The sequence below is a fragment of the Chiloscyllium punctatum genome, chromosome 29 (genome assembly GCF_047496795.1).
Source record: "Chiloscyllium punctatum isolate Juve2018m chromosome 29, sChiPun1.3, whole genome shotgun sequence".
Classification (NCBI taxonomy): Eukaryota; Metazoa; Chordata; class Chondrichthyes; order Orectolobiformes; family Hemiscylliidae; genus Chiloscyllium; species Chiloscyllium punctatum.
The window spans coordinates 961993-977882 of NC_092767.1; positions in this window are offsets into that span (position 1 = coordinate 961993).

A 15890-nucleotide genomic window follows, 5' to 3' on the forward strand; every position below is an offset into this window, starting at 1 on the left:
AATTTCTATTCTGTTTGACATTTACCTTTCCTTCATAGTTTGAGGAACTTGTTTTCGTCATGATTTTGTTATTTTAACAAATAACGGAAATCAACCTGACCTCTTCCGAGGTTGACCCTGACCCAATGTGAGACCTATATCATTGGCCATATCATCAACCTGGTTTCACCGATAATTTGCTGTGACCAATGGAGGAGTGGTAGTAAAAAAGATAACAGTTACCCAACAACCCAAAGAACTCTGGACCAGTGAGCCTGTCATCAGTGGTGGGTGAGTTGTTGGAGTGGTTTCTGAGGGATAGCCAATTGCATGCGTTTTCAAAGGCAAGGATTGATTGGGGATAGTCACCATGGCTTTTTGCATGAGAAATCGTGTCACACTGATTTGACTGAGTTTGTTAAAGAGGTGACAAAGCAGATTGATGAAGGCGGTGTTGTAGATGTTTTCCATACACACTGGAACAAGTTGTTCGACAAGATTCTGCATATTAGGCAAGTTAGTAAAGTTAGGTCACGTGGGAACCATCGCAAACAAGCCAATTGAATACAAATTTAGATTGAAGGGAGGAGACAGAGGTTGGTAGAGGATTGCTTTTCAGACTGAAGGCTTGTTTTAAGGTACGAGAGGAAATAATTTAGAGGGAAATTAGAAGCATTGTTTTCATACAGAGGGAGGTGTCCTTATTGAATTATGGAAGTGGTGGAGTCTGGCATCTTGGTAGGTATCTGAATAAGGAGGTTTAGAGGAATATGAGCCAAATGCTCTCAAATCAGACTCGATGATAATGGGATGTCTGGTCAGCACTTACACAATTGTATGCTATATGACTCGATAAGAGGAATGAGCAGAAATTCTAAACAGGCATTTCAAGTGGGAATTCTCTTGCCCACAAGTTTGATATATCTCTTTGTTTATATTTATTCAACGCTGAGTTAGTTAAATATTGGACAGAGAAGTGGCACACAGAGAGGAAAGTGGAGCTGAGACCACAACCTGATCGGCCACAATCTTAGTCCCCGATAGAGAAGACTCAAAGTGTCTAATGACCCACTCCTGCTCCTCAGTCCCATGTTTCTCTGTTCCATTCTACCCATCAAACCTGCTGGACAGGAGAAGTTAGAGGCTACTTACTGCTATACCCTGGTACACAGAAACAGAGTCTATTTAGCCCCTCAAAACTGTCAAACTCAGTTTGGGCTGGTTTGGAAAGTGTAATAGGGACACCCAGGCATTGGTATGAAAGAGGCTCCTCATCAATCCTAACTGAGCTTCCCCTTTCTGCAACTTGTGCTTCGTTTGTTGGTCAAGTTGTAGATCCAGTTTCACTGTGAATACAGTCCCCATTCCTCACCCAGAGATGGTCCAGCTAATCTGGTAATATTCAATAATAGTGCTTCCAGGAGAATAACAGCGTCTACTTTCCAATAACAGAATGTGAGAACATCAGAAACAGGAGTATGTCATTCATCCACATCATCCGCACTCCTCGACCACCAACACCCCACCCCACCCCACGCCCCCCACCCCTCCCCCACAAGCCTGCCTTGCCCCACAGTAAGATCATAAGTTCCAATATCCGCTTTCATGTCCAATTCTTCACAGCCCTCAATGCTCTGACCGATCAAAAAACACTCCCTACCCTCACACCGTGGCCTGTTGATATGACCAAACGATGTGAATACAAAAGTTCAGGAATGAGTGACCAGCCCTGACATTAAGGCAACATTTAACTGAGGTCGGTCTCAATGAGCCTGAGCAGGATTTCACTGAATGGGAATGAGTTGTAAACTTCCCTGGTTCGAATGATTTAAAGCATAAAGCACAATGATTGTGGTTTGTGGACAAAAATCCATACAGTCCTGGACATGTCTGCCAAAGATCCTCAAGGTAGCTTCCTCAGCACAAATATTTTCAGCTGTTTCACAAATGTCTTGCCCTCACCATAAGATTACAAGTGGGGGTGTTTACTGAAGATCATGCAATATTCAGAGAAAACGACCCCTTCAGATCCTGAACCAGTCTGTATCCATGTGTAGCAAGACCTGGACAACATTCAGGCTTGTGCTTTTGGAAGTATCAGTAACATTCATGTAACGGTACTGCTGGACACTGCACATTTCCACAGTTAAAAGGAGGAGCTCATTCAGCTCCTCACGCTAGTTTCACAGGAATATGAGGAAGTCATTCTGCTCCATGAAATGAATGGAGAAGAGTAGAGATAGCCCATTTAGTGCCTCCATACAATTACACAAGAAAGGAGGAGTCACGTGTTTTGGAACACATCAGAGCCCCTCAAAAATAATTGAAGGCGGTAGTCTAGACTCCAATGTTTTCTTATTTTAAAGTCAATGCAAAGTGTCTGTTCCAGATGCAATGTGACTGGTCAAGCGACAAGACGATAATAAAAAAACACAATTTATTTAAACACTACAGTTAAAATACAGGCAAACAAACAGGAATTCAGAAAAAAATGTGGCTCCCAGAACTGCACGCAGTATTATATCTATGGCCTAACCAATGGCATGTTCAGCTTATATTATTTCGCCTCAATGAGTAAACTCTGTACCTACAGTCCCGTGTGCTTTTTTAACTAGCTATTACACTGTCCAGTCACATTTAGGGATATGTAGCAAAACACCCTCTGAGCTTCCTAGTACTCCCCGATGTGGTTCCTTCTTCCACACTGCATCACCTCATATTTATCAGGTTTGCATTCCATCTGCCATTGATCTGCCCATCTGACCATTCCATTTGTATTTCCCACTCTCCCCTCCACATTCACATCTACATCATTTATGAATATCACAAAAAGTAAGATACACTGCACTGCTCGCTGTGGTACACCACCAGACATTGATCTATCTCCACCACCTTTCCAGTCACTTGGGAACACATCGCTGTTCTCTCGTCCTCTGGCACCTCCTTCGCGGTCAGATTCGACTTAAACATTTAAGTCAGATCATTTCGTCTCTTGTCTCCAACAGCATCCTGAGATACAACTCATCTGGACTTTACATCATCCAAAACCATCAATCCCAACATGCATATTATATCAATCTGTTTGAGAGCTTCACAATGCATCTTCTTGAATTCTGTATATGCCTCCTTCTTCTCCCAAGTAAAACAGATGAGAAGCTCTTGTGTCACAATCGATCAATGTTCACCAGCTTCACACACAGATAGCCCCCTTGGTTTTGAAATTGTTCCCTGGTTATTCTGTTCTGATCGAGGTTTTTGTAGAATATCTTGGGATTTCCCCTAACCTTGTCTGCTGCACTTCTCCATGCCCCTGTATTAGTCAATCTGCTGTGCGTGAATTTTCTAAGATCTCCTGAGATCCCCTCTCATTCTTTGTAACAGCACAGAACACAGGTATATTCTCATCCGCATTGCATGCAGGCTGTGCAGAACGCCTTTACTTCGATATTCCAATTTGCTTTAAATGAAGGTCAACTTTACTTTTACCTTTCCATTTCCAAATGTCCCTCCTGAACAGAATTGGTTTAATTTTATTTACTATTCACGTTCTGAACTCTTAAACATCCACCTGAATATCCAACTATATTACATCCAAAGTTTCTTCATTGTCTCCATCTACAAGAAATATCTTCAAACCATTTAAAAAGGTTTGTTAACAGTGATTATTCAGGGAGGTCCAAGATGGCGGCGATCCAGTAAGTCTGCCCTGCTGAGTTCTGCACCAAAACCCAGACAAAGTGGTGCATTCATCCTCTATTTCTTCCCTATTGTGGTAAACATCGGTCGCTTTTGATCCCCAGTATTGCTCTATGCCATTTTAAGTGAGTAAGGAAAATGTCAAAGGGAAAATGACCACAATGATCACAACCAGCAGGGCACTGCAGCAATGGATACACCCGCAGCTGTGATGTCGGCCGCCGTGAGCACAACAGGGAACTTATTTGTGGAGCAGAGCCTGGTCTCGGAGTGCAGGAGCCTGCGAGAGAAGATTGATTCAGCAATGGATGAGACCTGAACCATGCTGGAACTGATCTCAGCCATGCTGCAGAAGCAATACCAAGAGATCCAGCGTCTCGGGCCACACGTCGTGGAGGTGGAAAAGCGGACCGTGGCTTCGGAAACCATGGCAGGATCCTCAGCGGGCCAGGTCCAAGCCCTGGAATGTTAGGTATAGGCCTTAGTACAGCAGGTCGAGGACTTCGAAAACCAGAGCCTTCAGAAGAACATGAGCTTGGTCTGGCTGCTGGAATGAGAAAAACACGGTCAGCTCGTCAGCTTCTTGGAACAATGGCTCACACAATTCTTGAAGCTGCATGTCAGGGCAGGCTGGGTGCGGGTCGAGCGGACCCACTGGATTGCAGTGTACAGGCCCTGATCGGACCAGCATCCCTGCCTGGTCCTAGTGTAACTCCAACACGATAGAGAAAAACAGGTCCTGGATGCTGCTCGAGCTCTGCGGAAGGATACATAGTTTCTGATCTGCAAAGGATCACAAATTATGTTTTTTTCCAAGACCTTTCTACGGCTGTGATCCGCAAGAGGCAAGCCTTTGATAAGGCAAAAAGGAGGCTGGGGGACATTAATATTCTGTACTTTGTAAGATATCTAGTAATATTGGGTTTCAGCCATGGAGCGTCTGTGTTTAATTTTGACTCACGAGAAAACGCAAAGGACTTCCTGCACACATTAAAACAGACTGGCTGGTTCAAATAATATGGACAAATGTGTTCCCTTTGTCTTCTCTGGGCTTTGCCTGGTTTACATCATTTTTGGGTTTTTTTAGTATGTGGAGGTCCCATTTTTCCTTTTACTCTCTCCTCCTTTCTTCCTCCCCTCCCATTATCCTTTGTTTTTTCGAACATTTGCTTTTTGTTTCTCTCTCTTAGTACGGAATGGGAAAGGGGGTTGGGGAGGTGAGCGTGGTTACATTTTGTTTCACCAGGACTGCCTCGGGTGAAGGTATGAATGGGACGGGGTTGAATGCCCACTTTTCATTTTCTTTTAGGACCCGTGTAACGTTTTTAAACTTTGATTTGTCTGGGTTGGGAGCGGCTTCAGCTCGGAAGAGCCATGGGGGATTAGTGGGTAGTATGAGCGTCCCCTGTGGGCAAGGGGGAAAGTCTCTGCTTACTTGTGTTCTATGTTGGTTCATGGTCGAAGTAGTTGTTAGAAGTTTTGATTTGGTTGTTATTGTAGTTATATTTTCAAGTTTATACAAACTGATTACAGCTTTCACTCGGCGCGCTATGAATGGGCTTCTTCTCCCAGTGGGTCATGGGCTGCTTCAGATGGTTACGGCTAACCGCTCGTTTAAATGGTGCACCTGGAATGTTAAAGGGAGCCACTCACTGATTAAGAGAAAAAGAAATATACGTTCAACCTTAAAAATGAAATGGTTGATGAAACACATCTGACAGATAAGAAGCGTTTAAAGTTCCAGCAGGGAAAGTTCAGCTGGGTGTTTTTTTCATCCTTTAATTCAACAAGTGGAAGAGTAGCTATACTCATTCATAAGAACCTTCTACTTCAGTTGTTTCACCAAATTAAGAATGAATGTGAGTAGGCTTTGATCCTTAAATCTTTAATACATGGAGAGGAATACTGGACCTTGATTTATATTAGCCCCCAGCACAACCCCTCAAATTTCAAATAGATCCGCTCTCCTAGTTGATGATCCTTGGGGCAAGTCATACAATTAAGGGGAGACTTTAACTGACGTATAGACCCCGAGGTGGATAGGATATCGAGAGGTTTTGCGGGTATTTCCCCGCCACCCAGACAGCTGGTGGACCTGAACTGGTAGCTGGCTTGGTGGATGTGTGAGATGTCTTCACCCTGAAGATAGGGACTTCTCCATTTTTTCTAACCCACATAAATTCTATACGAGGATTGACATGTTGTTTGCCTCATTGGTCTTTTTAAATTCGGTGATGTCCTGTAGAATTGGGAACATAGCCATTTCTAATTATGTGGCAGTGTACATGCAGGACAAGGATGGTGGCGATGGGACAGGCTCACGGCACTGGCACATGGATCCTTTCCTCCTGAAGGATAGCAAATTCATTGAGCATTTTTCGGGGGAATTTAATTTTTTTTGTGACATTAACTTGTTTACAGCAGTAATCCGACGGTGCTATGGGAGACTGTCAAATCCTATACAAGGGATTTTATTATTTCTTACTCAGCGATTCAGAAGCAGCAGAAGGGAGAGCAACAGCGTATGCTTGAGGCTCGGCTAAAGAGAGCTGAGACAGCATATTTTGTCCGACCGTCTGTAACTTAATCGCAGCAGATTACAGCTCTCCGGACTGCTCTGAATGCTGCACTCGCCCAGACAACAAAGAGAGAGATTTCCTTTGCGAAACAGAAGGTATTCGAGCATGGTGATAACCAGGCAGATATTGAACGGACTTGGCCAGAATGAAGATTGCTGAAATTGTCACCCACGATCCCAAAAATATTAATGCAGCGTTCAGGAAGTTCTACTCTGGGTTGTTCCAGTCAGCGGGCTGGGAGGACTGATTGGCGACGATGGAGTCCTTTATTAAGATGTTGGACCTCCCAGGTGTACGTTCAGAGCAGGCGTCTCTTTAGAATGCCCCTCTGACAATCCGAGAGATACAGAAGACAGTGAGGCACCTCCAGAGTGGTAAACCCCGCGGCCCAGATGGATTTTCAGAAAAAGATTTAGAAGGAGTTCATAGACATGCTGGCTGGACCAATGTTGGTTATGTACAATTATTTGTACAGTCAGGACTGCCTCCCATCCTCTCTGCGAGAAGGAAATATTTATCTTATACTCAAGAGAGGGAATGTCCCAGAGGATTGCACTTTGTATATGCCTATATCATTATTAAACATGGACTTTAAAATTTTGTCGAAAATGCTGGTTTTGAAGGCCGATTGGGAAAGAGGACCATTTTTATTAGGGGTCTGAGGTCCTCTGATAATATTAGAAGAGTGCTAAATATGGTTCCAGTGATAGAGCATGGTTCGATTCCAGGCTCGGTAGCCTCCCTGGTTGCAGAGAAAGCATTTGATCGGATGGCGTAGATGTGCACCTTTTATGTCCTTGAATGGTTTGGTCTTGGAGGGGTCTTCGCCAGGTGGGTGGCAGTGTTATATCATGACCTGAAAGCAGCGGATTTCACTAATGCTATACGGTCTGGCAATTATAGTATTGACAGTGGTAGCCAACAAAGTTGCCCCCTTTCTCCGTTACCATTTACATTAATGATTGAGCCATTGGCTGAAGCTATCCAGAGGGACGCCAATATCACTGCCGTGGAGGTCGGATCAGGGAGGCATAAGCTCACCCTTTAAGCAGATGGCGTTCCTCTCTTTCTAAGCAACCCAATGATATCTGTGTCCTGTTTAATACGAATGATTAATTTATTTTGATCTTTCTCAGGGAATAAAATCAATTTTATGGAATTGGAGGCCATCCCTGTTGGGGGTCTTATTGGAGTACCCAACCTTGGGGTGGACTCTGATTCCCTTCCAGATGGTCACAAGGAGGTTTAGGTATTTTTATCATCCAAGCCTTCGATTAATTATATTAAGCTAACTTCGTGCAGTTGCGAGAGAACATAAGACAGAATCTTCCAATATCCTGTTTGGGTTAGCTCTGGTTAAAATGAATGTCCTTCCTTGTTTATGATACCTCATGCCAATGCTCCCTTTGTCGCTGCCCAGGCAGGCGCTACGGAGGCTTAACAGTTGGCTTTGATCTCTCATCTGGCTTCACAGATGGCCTCTTATTAAGCTGGGCAAATTGCAGTTTGCACAGTGAATTGGGGCGTGTCGATTTTCCAGACGTTAAGAAATACCAACTAAGTTCCTTGCTTTCTGATGTGGCTGATTGGGCTTGTCAGGACCTATGGTCATTTTGGGTGGACATCGAGGGCTTCCATGCAAATTGTCCCCTCATTAATCTGTTGTTCATGGACAAGATGAGGACTGTGATGGAGAATTGCAGAAACCAATTGTCCTTAACACAGTGAAGGCATGGAGAATGATGGGACAAGTTGAGGGCACTATACAAAACAATAACTTCGGCTTTCACTCCCATTGTAGGATTGGTAGTATTCCAGGCCGTATTTATTTATGGATTCTGGCTTTAGGTTCTGTGAGTCCAGAGGAGTTTTCTGTTTGGGAGAACATTTTGATGGGGCGGTCATGATGAATTTTGAGCAGCTGAGCCAGGAATATGAGGTATCTGGGAGGGACCTCTTTCGTTACATACAGCTTCAGAACTTAATACAGAAAAAAGACTATATTAATGGTTCATCTCTGAAAGTCAGATATGGAGACGAGAGTGCTTCAGAGTACGGGCACTCTCTCGTTCAGCGCCTTCTGACATTTATTAAAGGTAGTGTCTCGAAGGACATTAACCCTGTTACACCAGAACAGGAAGAGGCTATTCAGCACCTGGAGCCTGATATACAGTTACGGGGAGGAGGCCAGTCAGCTCCTCGAATCGATAACACTGGGCCCAGAGTAGGCCATGCAGCACCAGTGCCCTGTTATGCAGTAAAGGATCAATCTATTCAGCCTCCTCAAGTCTGTAACATAGGAACTGGAACAGGTCACACAGGGACTGGAGATTGGTGCACTGGGATATCAGGAGGACATTCAGTCCCATCGAGCCTGTTGCACGGAAATTGGAGAACGATGCAAACTATGAGATTTCTTATGGGAAAGGAGGAAGATGTTTACCTGACATGTCTGGTTTTTGGGAACAGAAAAAGGCCAATCATTCCCTCAGTCCTATATCAGTGATGCAGGAGAGACCGTTCAGTATCTCCAGCGTGTGATGGAGGATTATGAGAAGGTTTTTTTTTTAGCCTCTCAAACTGTTATACAGCAACAGGAACATTGCATAAGCCCTCACGATTCTTACGTATCAACAGGAGGAGGACAGGCAGACCATCGAGATGGTGATGTGGAACACCAGAAAGACATCAGCCAATGGATTTTGTGCACAAGGAAGAGAGTGAGTCCATTCAGCGACTCCGACCTCTTACAGAGCAATCAGAGCAGGTCATTTCACGCCATGTGCCAATTATACAGGATTGGAGCAAACAAAGAGATTATAGAGAGGTAAGAATTTAGAATTATCACCTTCACGATGGAATATACAGTATTGAGAATACTGTTCAAATTTAAGAAATATTGTAAAAGTCGATTATTCAGGAATTAATGACAAGAAATTTGCAAAGTCAAACCACAAACCATCAGAATCAACATGATTTAGATCATCGGGATCTTAGAGATGAAATACTTGGACTTTCAGGAGGCATTGAATAGCTCTGCACAAATGATTAATCTGCAGAATAAGATCGTTTACGATTAAAAGTAATTTTTCAGCTTGGATACAGGCTTAGTGAAGCAACAAAATGCAGTGAGATGGAAAAATATCAGTCATTTTCTGTTTGGCAAAATTCAACTTTTAGGAAACCATATGTCTTGGTCTCCAGGTCCCAACTATTTACAATCTATAGTCTTACTTAATTGAGAGGATAGAACATGTTATAACCAAATTAACAGATGACTCTAACTCAGGTAAGAAATTGCAATGAAGATGGAAAAAAGTAGAAAATGTATATGGATAGGTTGGGGCAACATTTGACAGAAGAAACTGAACAACGAAAAGTATGAGTGTATCCATTTGGATCAGTGTAGCAGAAAGGCAAATTATTATCCAAATGGAGAGAGACTTCAGAATGATTAGGTACAGACGTATCTGGCTGTCCGCGTCCATACTACAGAATACTCCGATGTAGGTACAGCAGATAATGAGAAAGGCAAGTGCAACTTTGGCATTTATTTCTAAAAAAGTGGATTATAAAGGGAGGGAGGTGTGAGATCGCAACTGAGTACTGTGTGCAGTCTTGGTGTCCTGACTGTAGGATGGATGTATTTGCCATGGACGCAGTTCAGAAGTGGTTTATTCGATTTACTCCAGAGATGAGGAGATTGTCCTCTGAAGAGAGATTGAGCAGTTCTGGCCAACACTGCCTGGAGTACAGAAAAATGAGAGGAGATGGCGGAGGTCTGGACGATGTTAAAGGTGATTGACAATGTAGATGTGAAGTGGATATTTCCTCATGTGGGACAATCTCGAACGATTCTAAAACCATAGTTATAGGATGAGGTGGGGGAGAAATGAAACAGGGGTGAGGAGAACCTACTTCTGTCACAGGGTTGGGAATCAGTGTAATTCACTGCCCCAGAGTGCAGTAGGTGCTGGGATATTGAGTAAGTGAAGGAATATGGAGAGCGGACAGGAACGTGGAACTGAAGCCGCAATGACATCAGCTATTATTGTATTCAATGTCGGAAGAGGCCTGAGGGGCTGGATTGCCGAATTGAGGCTCCTCGTTCTTATTCAGCGCTTCGAATGTGCTACACATAAATGGGGGAGGACTGGTTATCAGACAGGAAGCAGGCACTCTGGAAAAATCAACCTTAGTCAATTTGACAGAACATCACCAGTGGAGTCACACAGTGACCAGTGCTGGGTCCACAGCTCTTTCCAATCTGTATCAATGATCAAGAGGAGTGGAACAAATGTGCTGTAACTATGTATGCCGATTAAACTAAGATAAACAGGAAACTAAATTATCAAGGGAAGGTGGATAGTCTGCAATTGGATATGGACAGGTGAAGTCAATGGATAAAAGTTTAGCAAATGGGATTAAAGATAATATATAATCTGTCATTTTCTTTAGGAAGAATGGTAGGTAGTATGTTACTGAAACGGAAAAATACTACAGGACTTAGTGATGCAGTGTGTACTGGAGGGTGCATTCTGACCCGATCAGACACGGGAAGTGTTGCTCCATCTTCCTGATGTTCTCAGGGACCCCATTGCTCTCAACCAACATATATATATATCCTCCATCTCCAAATGGTGATGTTGATTTCGGCATACTGGGAGATGATGGATCTGTCACCCACGCCTGCCTGGAAAGTTCTGGATCATAGAAGCTGAATGGAACAATGACCTTAACAGCCACTGGCAGCACCGTCCTCCCCCTTGTGTGAAGCTGCAGGTCTTGTTGAAGAAGGTGACACCGCTCAGTGACCAACTCCTTGTTAAATCAGTGTCCGCACATACTCTGCTCCTGAGTTAAATGTAACTTGGGTAGCTGTTCCTGGAAAACCCGGTGTGGATACAGCAGATCCCTTTCCCCAAGGACACTTACACCGTGGTTTCAGATCTTCCTCTCTGTGCAGCATCTGCTCCATTTGTTGTTCATCTTACAGATGCAGGTGTTGTAACTACAGTCCCTATGGTCCATCCAGAGTTGGTCCAAATCCTCAAGTCTCCCTGAATGTCTGAGCACAACCTCTAGCAAACCACCCACTAACTTTTCAATAACACGAATCAGGCAGAAGTCCATCAGCTACAAGTTAGATGCCTGCTCCTTTACAATTATTCTCGAGAGGTTTCCTCGTGTTGCTGACCACACAATCATCTGAAAGGGACAAGCGCAGGTGTTCAGTGGACACTCCCTGTCCATGGATCACCACATGGGCACACCGGGAAGTGAACAATAGCCCAGCACACACACAGCCCTGTCCATGGATCACCACTTGGGGCAGACCGGGAAGTGAACAAAAGCCCAGCACACACGCATTCCTGTTCGTTGATCACCACTTGGGGCAAAAGGGAAGTGAACAAGAACCCAACACACACACACCCTAATCCATGGATTACCACATGGGTCACACCGGGAAGTGAACAATAGCCCAGCACACACACACCCCTGTCCATAGATCACCACATGGGTCACACCGGGAAGTGAACAATAGCCCAGCACACACACATCCCTGTCCATGGATCACCACATGGGGCACACCGGGAAGTGAACAATAGCCCAGCACACACTTCCCTGTCTATGGTTCAACACATTCGGCACACCGGGAAGTGAACAATAGCCCAGCACACACACCTCCCTGTCCATGGATCACCACATGGGGCACACCGGGAAGTGAACAATAGCCCAGCACACACTTCCCTGTCTATGCTTCAACACATTCGGCACACCGGGAAGTGAACATTAGCCCAGCACACACTTCCCTGTCTATAGTTCAGCACATGGGGGACACCGGGAAGTAAACAATAGCCCAGCACGCACACACACCGGTCCATGGATCACCACATTGGCCACACCGGGAAGTGAACAATAGCCCAGAACACGCACACCCCTGTCCATAGATAACCACATGTTGCACACCGGGAAGTGAACAATAGCCCAGCACACACAGACCCCTGTCCTTGGATCACCACATGAGGCAACCAAGAAGTGAACAATAGCCCAGCACACACACGCCCCTGTCCATGGATCACCACTTGAGGCACACCAGGAAGTGAAAAAAAGAACAGCACACACACCCCTGTCCATGGATCACCACTTGGAGCACACCGGGAATTGAACAAAAGCCCAGCACATACACAGCCCTGTCCATAGTTCACCACATGGGACACCCCGGGAAGTGTACAATAGCCCAGGATACACACACCTCCCTGTCCATGGATCACCACATGGGGGACACCGGGAAGTGAACAGCAGCCCAGCACACACACACCCCTGTCCATGGATCACCACTTGCGGCACACTGGGAAGTGAACCATAGCCCAGGACACACGAACCCCTGACCATGGATCACCACATGGAACACACCGGGAAGTGAACAATAGCCCAACACACAGCCCCAGTCCATGGATCAACACTTGGGGCACACCGGGAAGTGAACAATAGCCCAGCACACACACCTCCCTGTCCATGGATCACTACATGGGGCACACCTGGAAGTGAACAGCAGCCCAGCACACCCACAGCCCTGTCCATAGATAACCACATGTGGTACACCGGGAAGTGAACAATAGCCCAGCACACACACAGCCCTGTCCATAGATAACCACATGCGGCAACCAAGAAGTGAACAATAGCCCAGCAAACACACCTCCCTCTTCATGGATCACCACCTGGGACACACCAGGAAGTGAACAACAGCCCAGCACACACACACACCTTTCCATGGACCACCACATGGGCACACCGGGATGTGAACAAGAGCCCAGCACACACACAGCCCTGTCCATGGATCACCACATGGAACACACCGGGAAGTGAACAATAGCCAATGGCACACACACCCCTGTCCATGCATCACCACATGGGGCACACCGGGAAGTGAACAATAGCCCAACACACAGCCCCCAGTCCATGGATCAACACTTGTGACACACCAGGAAGTGAACAATAGCCCAGCACACACGCATCCCTGTCCATTGATCACCACTTGGTGCCCAAAGGGAAGTGAACAATAACCCAACACACACACACCCCTGTCCATGGATTACCACATGGGTCACACCGGGAAGTGAACAAAAGCCCAGCACACACACAGCCCTGTCCATGGATCACCACATGGGGCACACCGGGAAGTGAACAGCAGCCCAGCACGCACACACCCCTGTCCATGGATCACCACATGCGGCACACCGGGAAGTGAACAATAGCCCAGGACACACGCACCCCTGTCCATGGATCACCACATGGAACACACCGGGAAGTGAACAATAGCCAATGGCACACACACCCCTGTCCATGCATCACCACATGGGGCACACCGGGAAGTGAACAGTAGCCCAGCACACACACACCTCCCTGTTCATGGATCACCACATGGGGCACACCTGGAAGTGACCAGCAACACAGCACACGCACAGCCCTGTCCATAGATAACCACATGTGGTACACCGGGAAGTGAACAATAGCCCAGCACACACACAGCCCTGTCCATAGATAACCACATGCGGCAACCAAGAAGTGAACAATAGCCCAGCAAACACACCTCCCTCTTCATGGATCACCACCTGGGACACACCAGGAAGTGAACAACAGCCCAGCACACACACACACCTTTCCATGGACCACCACATGGGCACACCGGGATGTGAACAAGAGCCCAGCACACCCACAGCCCTGTCCATGGATCACCACATGGAACACACCGGGAAGCGAACAAGTCCCCAGCACACACACAGCCCTGTCCATGGATCACCACATGGAACACACCGGGAAGTGAACAATATCCCAGCACACACGCATCCCTGTTCATTGATCACCACTTGGGGCACAAAGGGAAGTGAACAATAACCCAACACACACACACCCCTGTCCATGGATTACCACATGGGTTACACCCGGAAGTGAACAATAGCCCAGCACACACACATCCCTGTCCATGGATCACCACTTGGGGCAGACCGGGAAGTGAACAATAGCCCAGCACACACACCTCCCTGTCCATGGATCACCACATGCGGCACACTGGCAAGTGAACAATAGCCCAGTACACACCCCTGTCTATGGATCACCACATGGGGCAGACCGGGAAGTGAACAATAGCCCAACACACACTTCCCTGTCTATGGTTCACCACATGGGGCACACCGGGAAGTGAACAATAACCCAGCACACACACGCCTCCCTGTCCATGGATCACCACTTGGGGCACACTGGGAAGTGATCAGCAGAAAAACACACCCCCCCCCGCCCATGGAGCAGTACATGAGATACACCGGGAAGAGAGCAACAGTCAAACACATACACTCCTGTCCGTGGATCACCACATGGGGCACACCATGCAGTGAACAACAGCCCAGCCCACTCCTCCCTGTCTATGGAGTATGATATGTGACACACCGGGAAGTGAGCAACAGTCAAACACACACCCCTGTCCATGGAGTACCACATGAGACACACCACGAAGTGAACAACAGCCCAGTACTCACCTCCCTGTCTATGGACTTCCACATGGAACACACCGGGAAGTGAACAACAGCCCAGTACACACACCCCTGTCTATCGAGAACCACATGGAACACACTGGGAAGTGAACAGCAGTCTGACACATACCATTTCATTGTTTCTGAGCTTCGCAATGCCAGCTCTCGATACACGAGGGATCCAAATGCGACCCACAGCCGGGACGTACAGGAGACCACGAGCCATACGTTTTGCACATTGTTTCTGAGCTTCATAATGATTTCACCGGGATTCCAGGAAGTGAGCACCAAGGGCCAGGTTAAGGTACAGAAGGACGGATATTCATGTTATAACTGGATGATTACTTGATCGACAAGTTCAGTAAACGTGGCTCTTCTCAGACAAATGGGATTAACTGGATGAGTAGTACTTTCTCAAGTCCATAAACAAAAATAAGAATATAAAGTAAATGTGGTGACAATTCAGCTGAAATGCACGTCACAGAATCAGACACCATAATCCAGATGATATATCTGTGCACCATGTAGCAGTGTTCAGACCAGGCTCGTGTACTTCTCAATACAACCCAGCAATCTGTGCAGACCACACCAGTCCATGAACTGCCTCTCCAGCACTGGGAGCTATGCATTGAACAGCAGTGAATTGTTATGCAAACCAGGAGCATTTACCCTCCCAGCATGCAGTGCAGTGTACGCAACCCCAGGGCATGGATCTGTAAACCAGGAGTAGTTACCCTACCAGCATGTAGAGCTGTGTACACTGCCCCAGTGCATTGTTCAGTAACACTGCGTTAGATCACTGTCCAGCGTGGGGAAACCTGCAGCCCATGCTGGAAGTGACGGGATGTGCAGCTCCAATCCATTTGCAGCTCCATATCTCCATTGTATCAATGGATGTAGAATATCTCAAGAGGAAGGAGGAAAATGACTTAGGGTGAAGTAGGCAAGGATCAGACAAGGCTCCAGAGGGTTACAAGGTCGTCAGGAAGGAAGTGAAGAATAATCTCAGGAGAGCGAGAAGCTGGCATTAAAAAGACTTGGTGAGTAGGATTAAAGTTAAACTTAAGATGTTCTATACATTTGTGAGCAACAAGATGATTGCTTT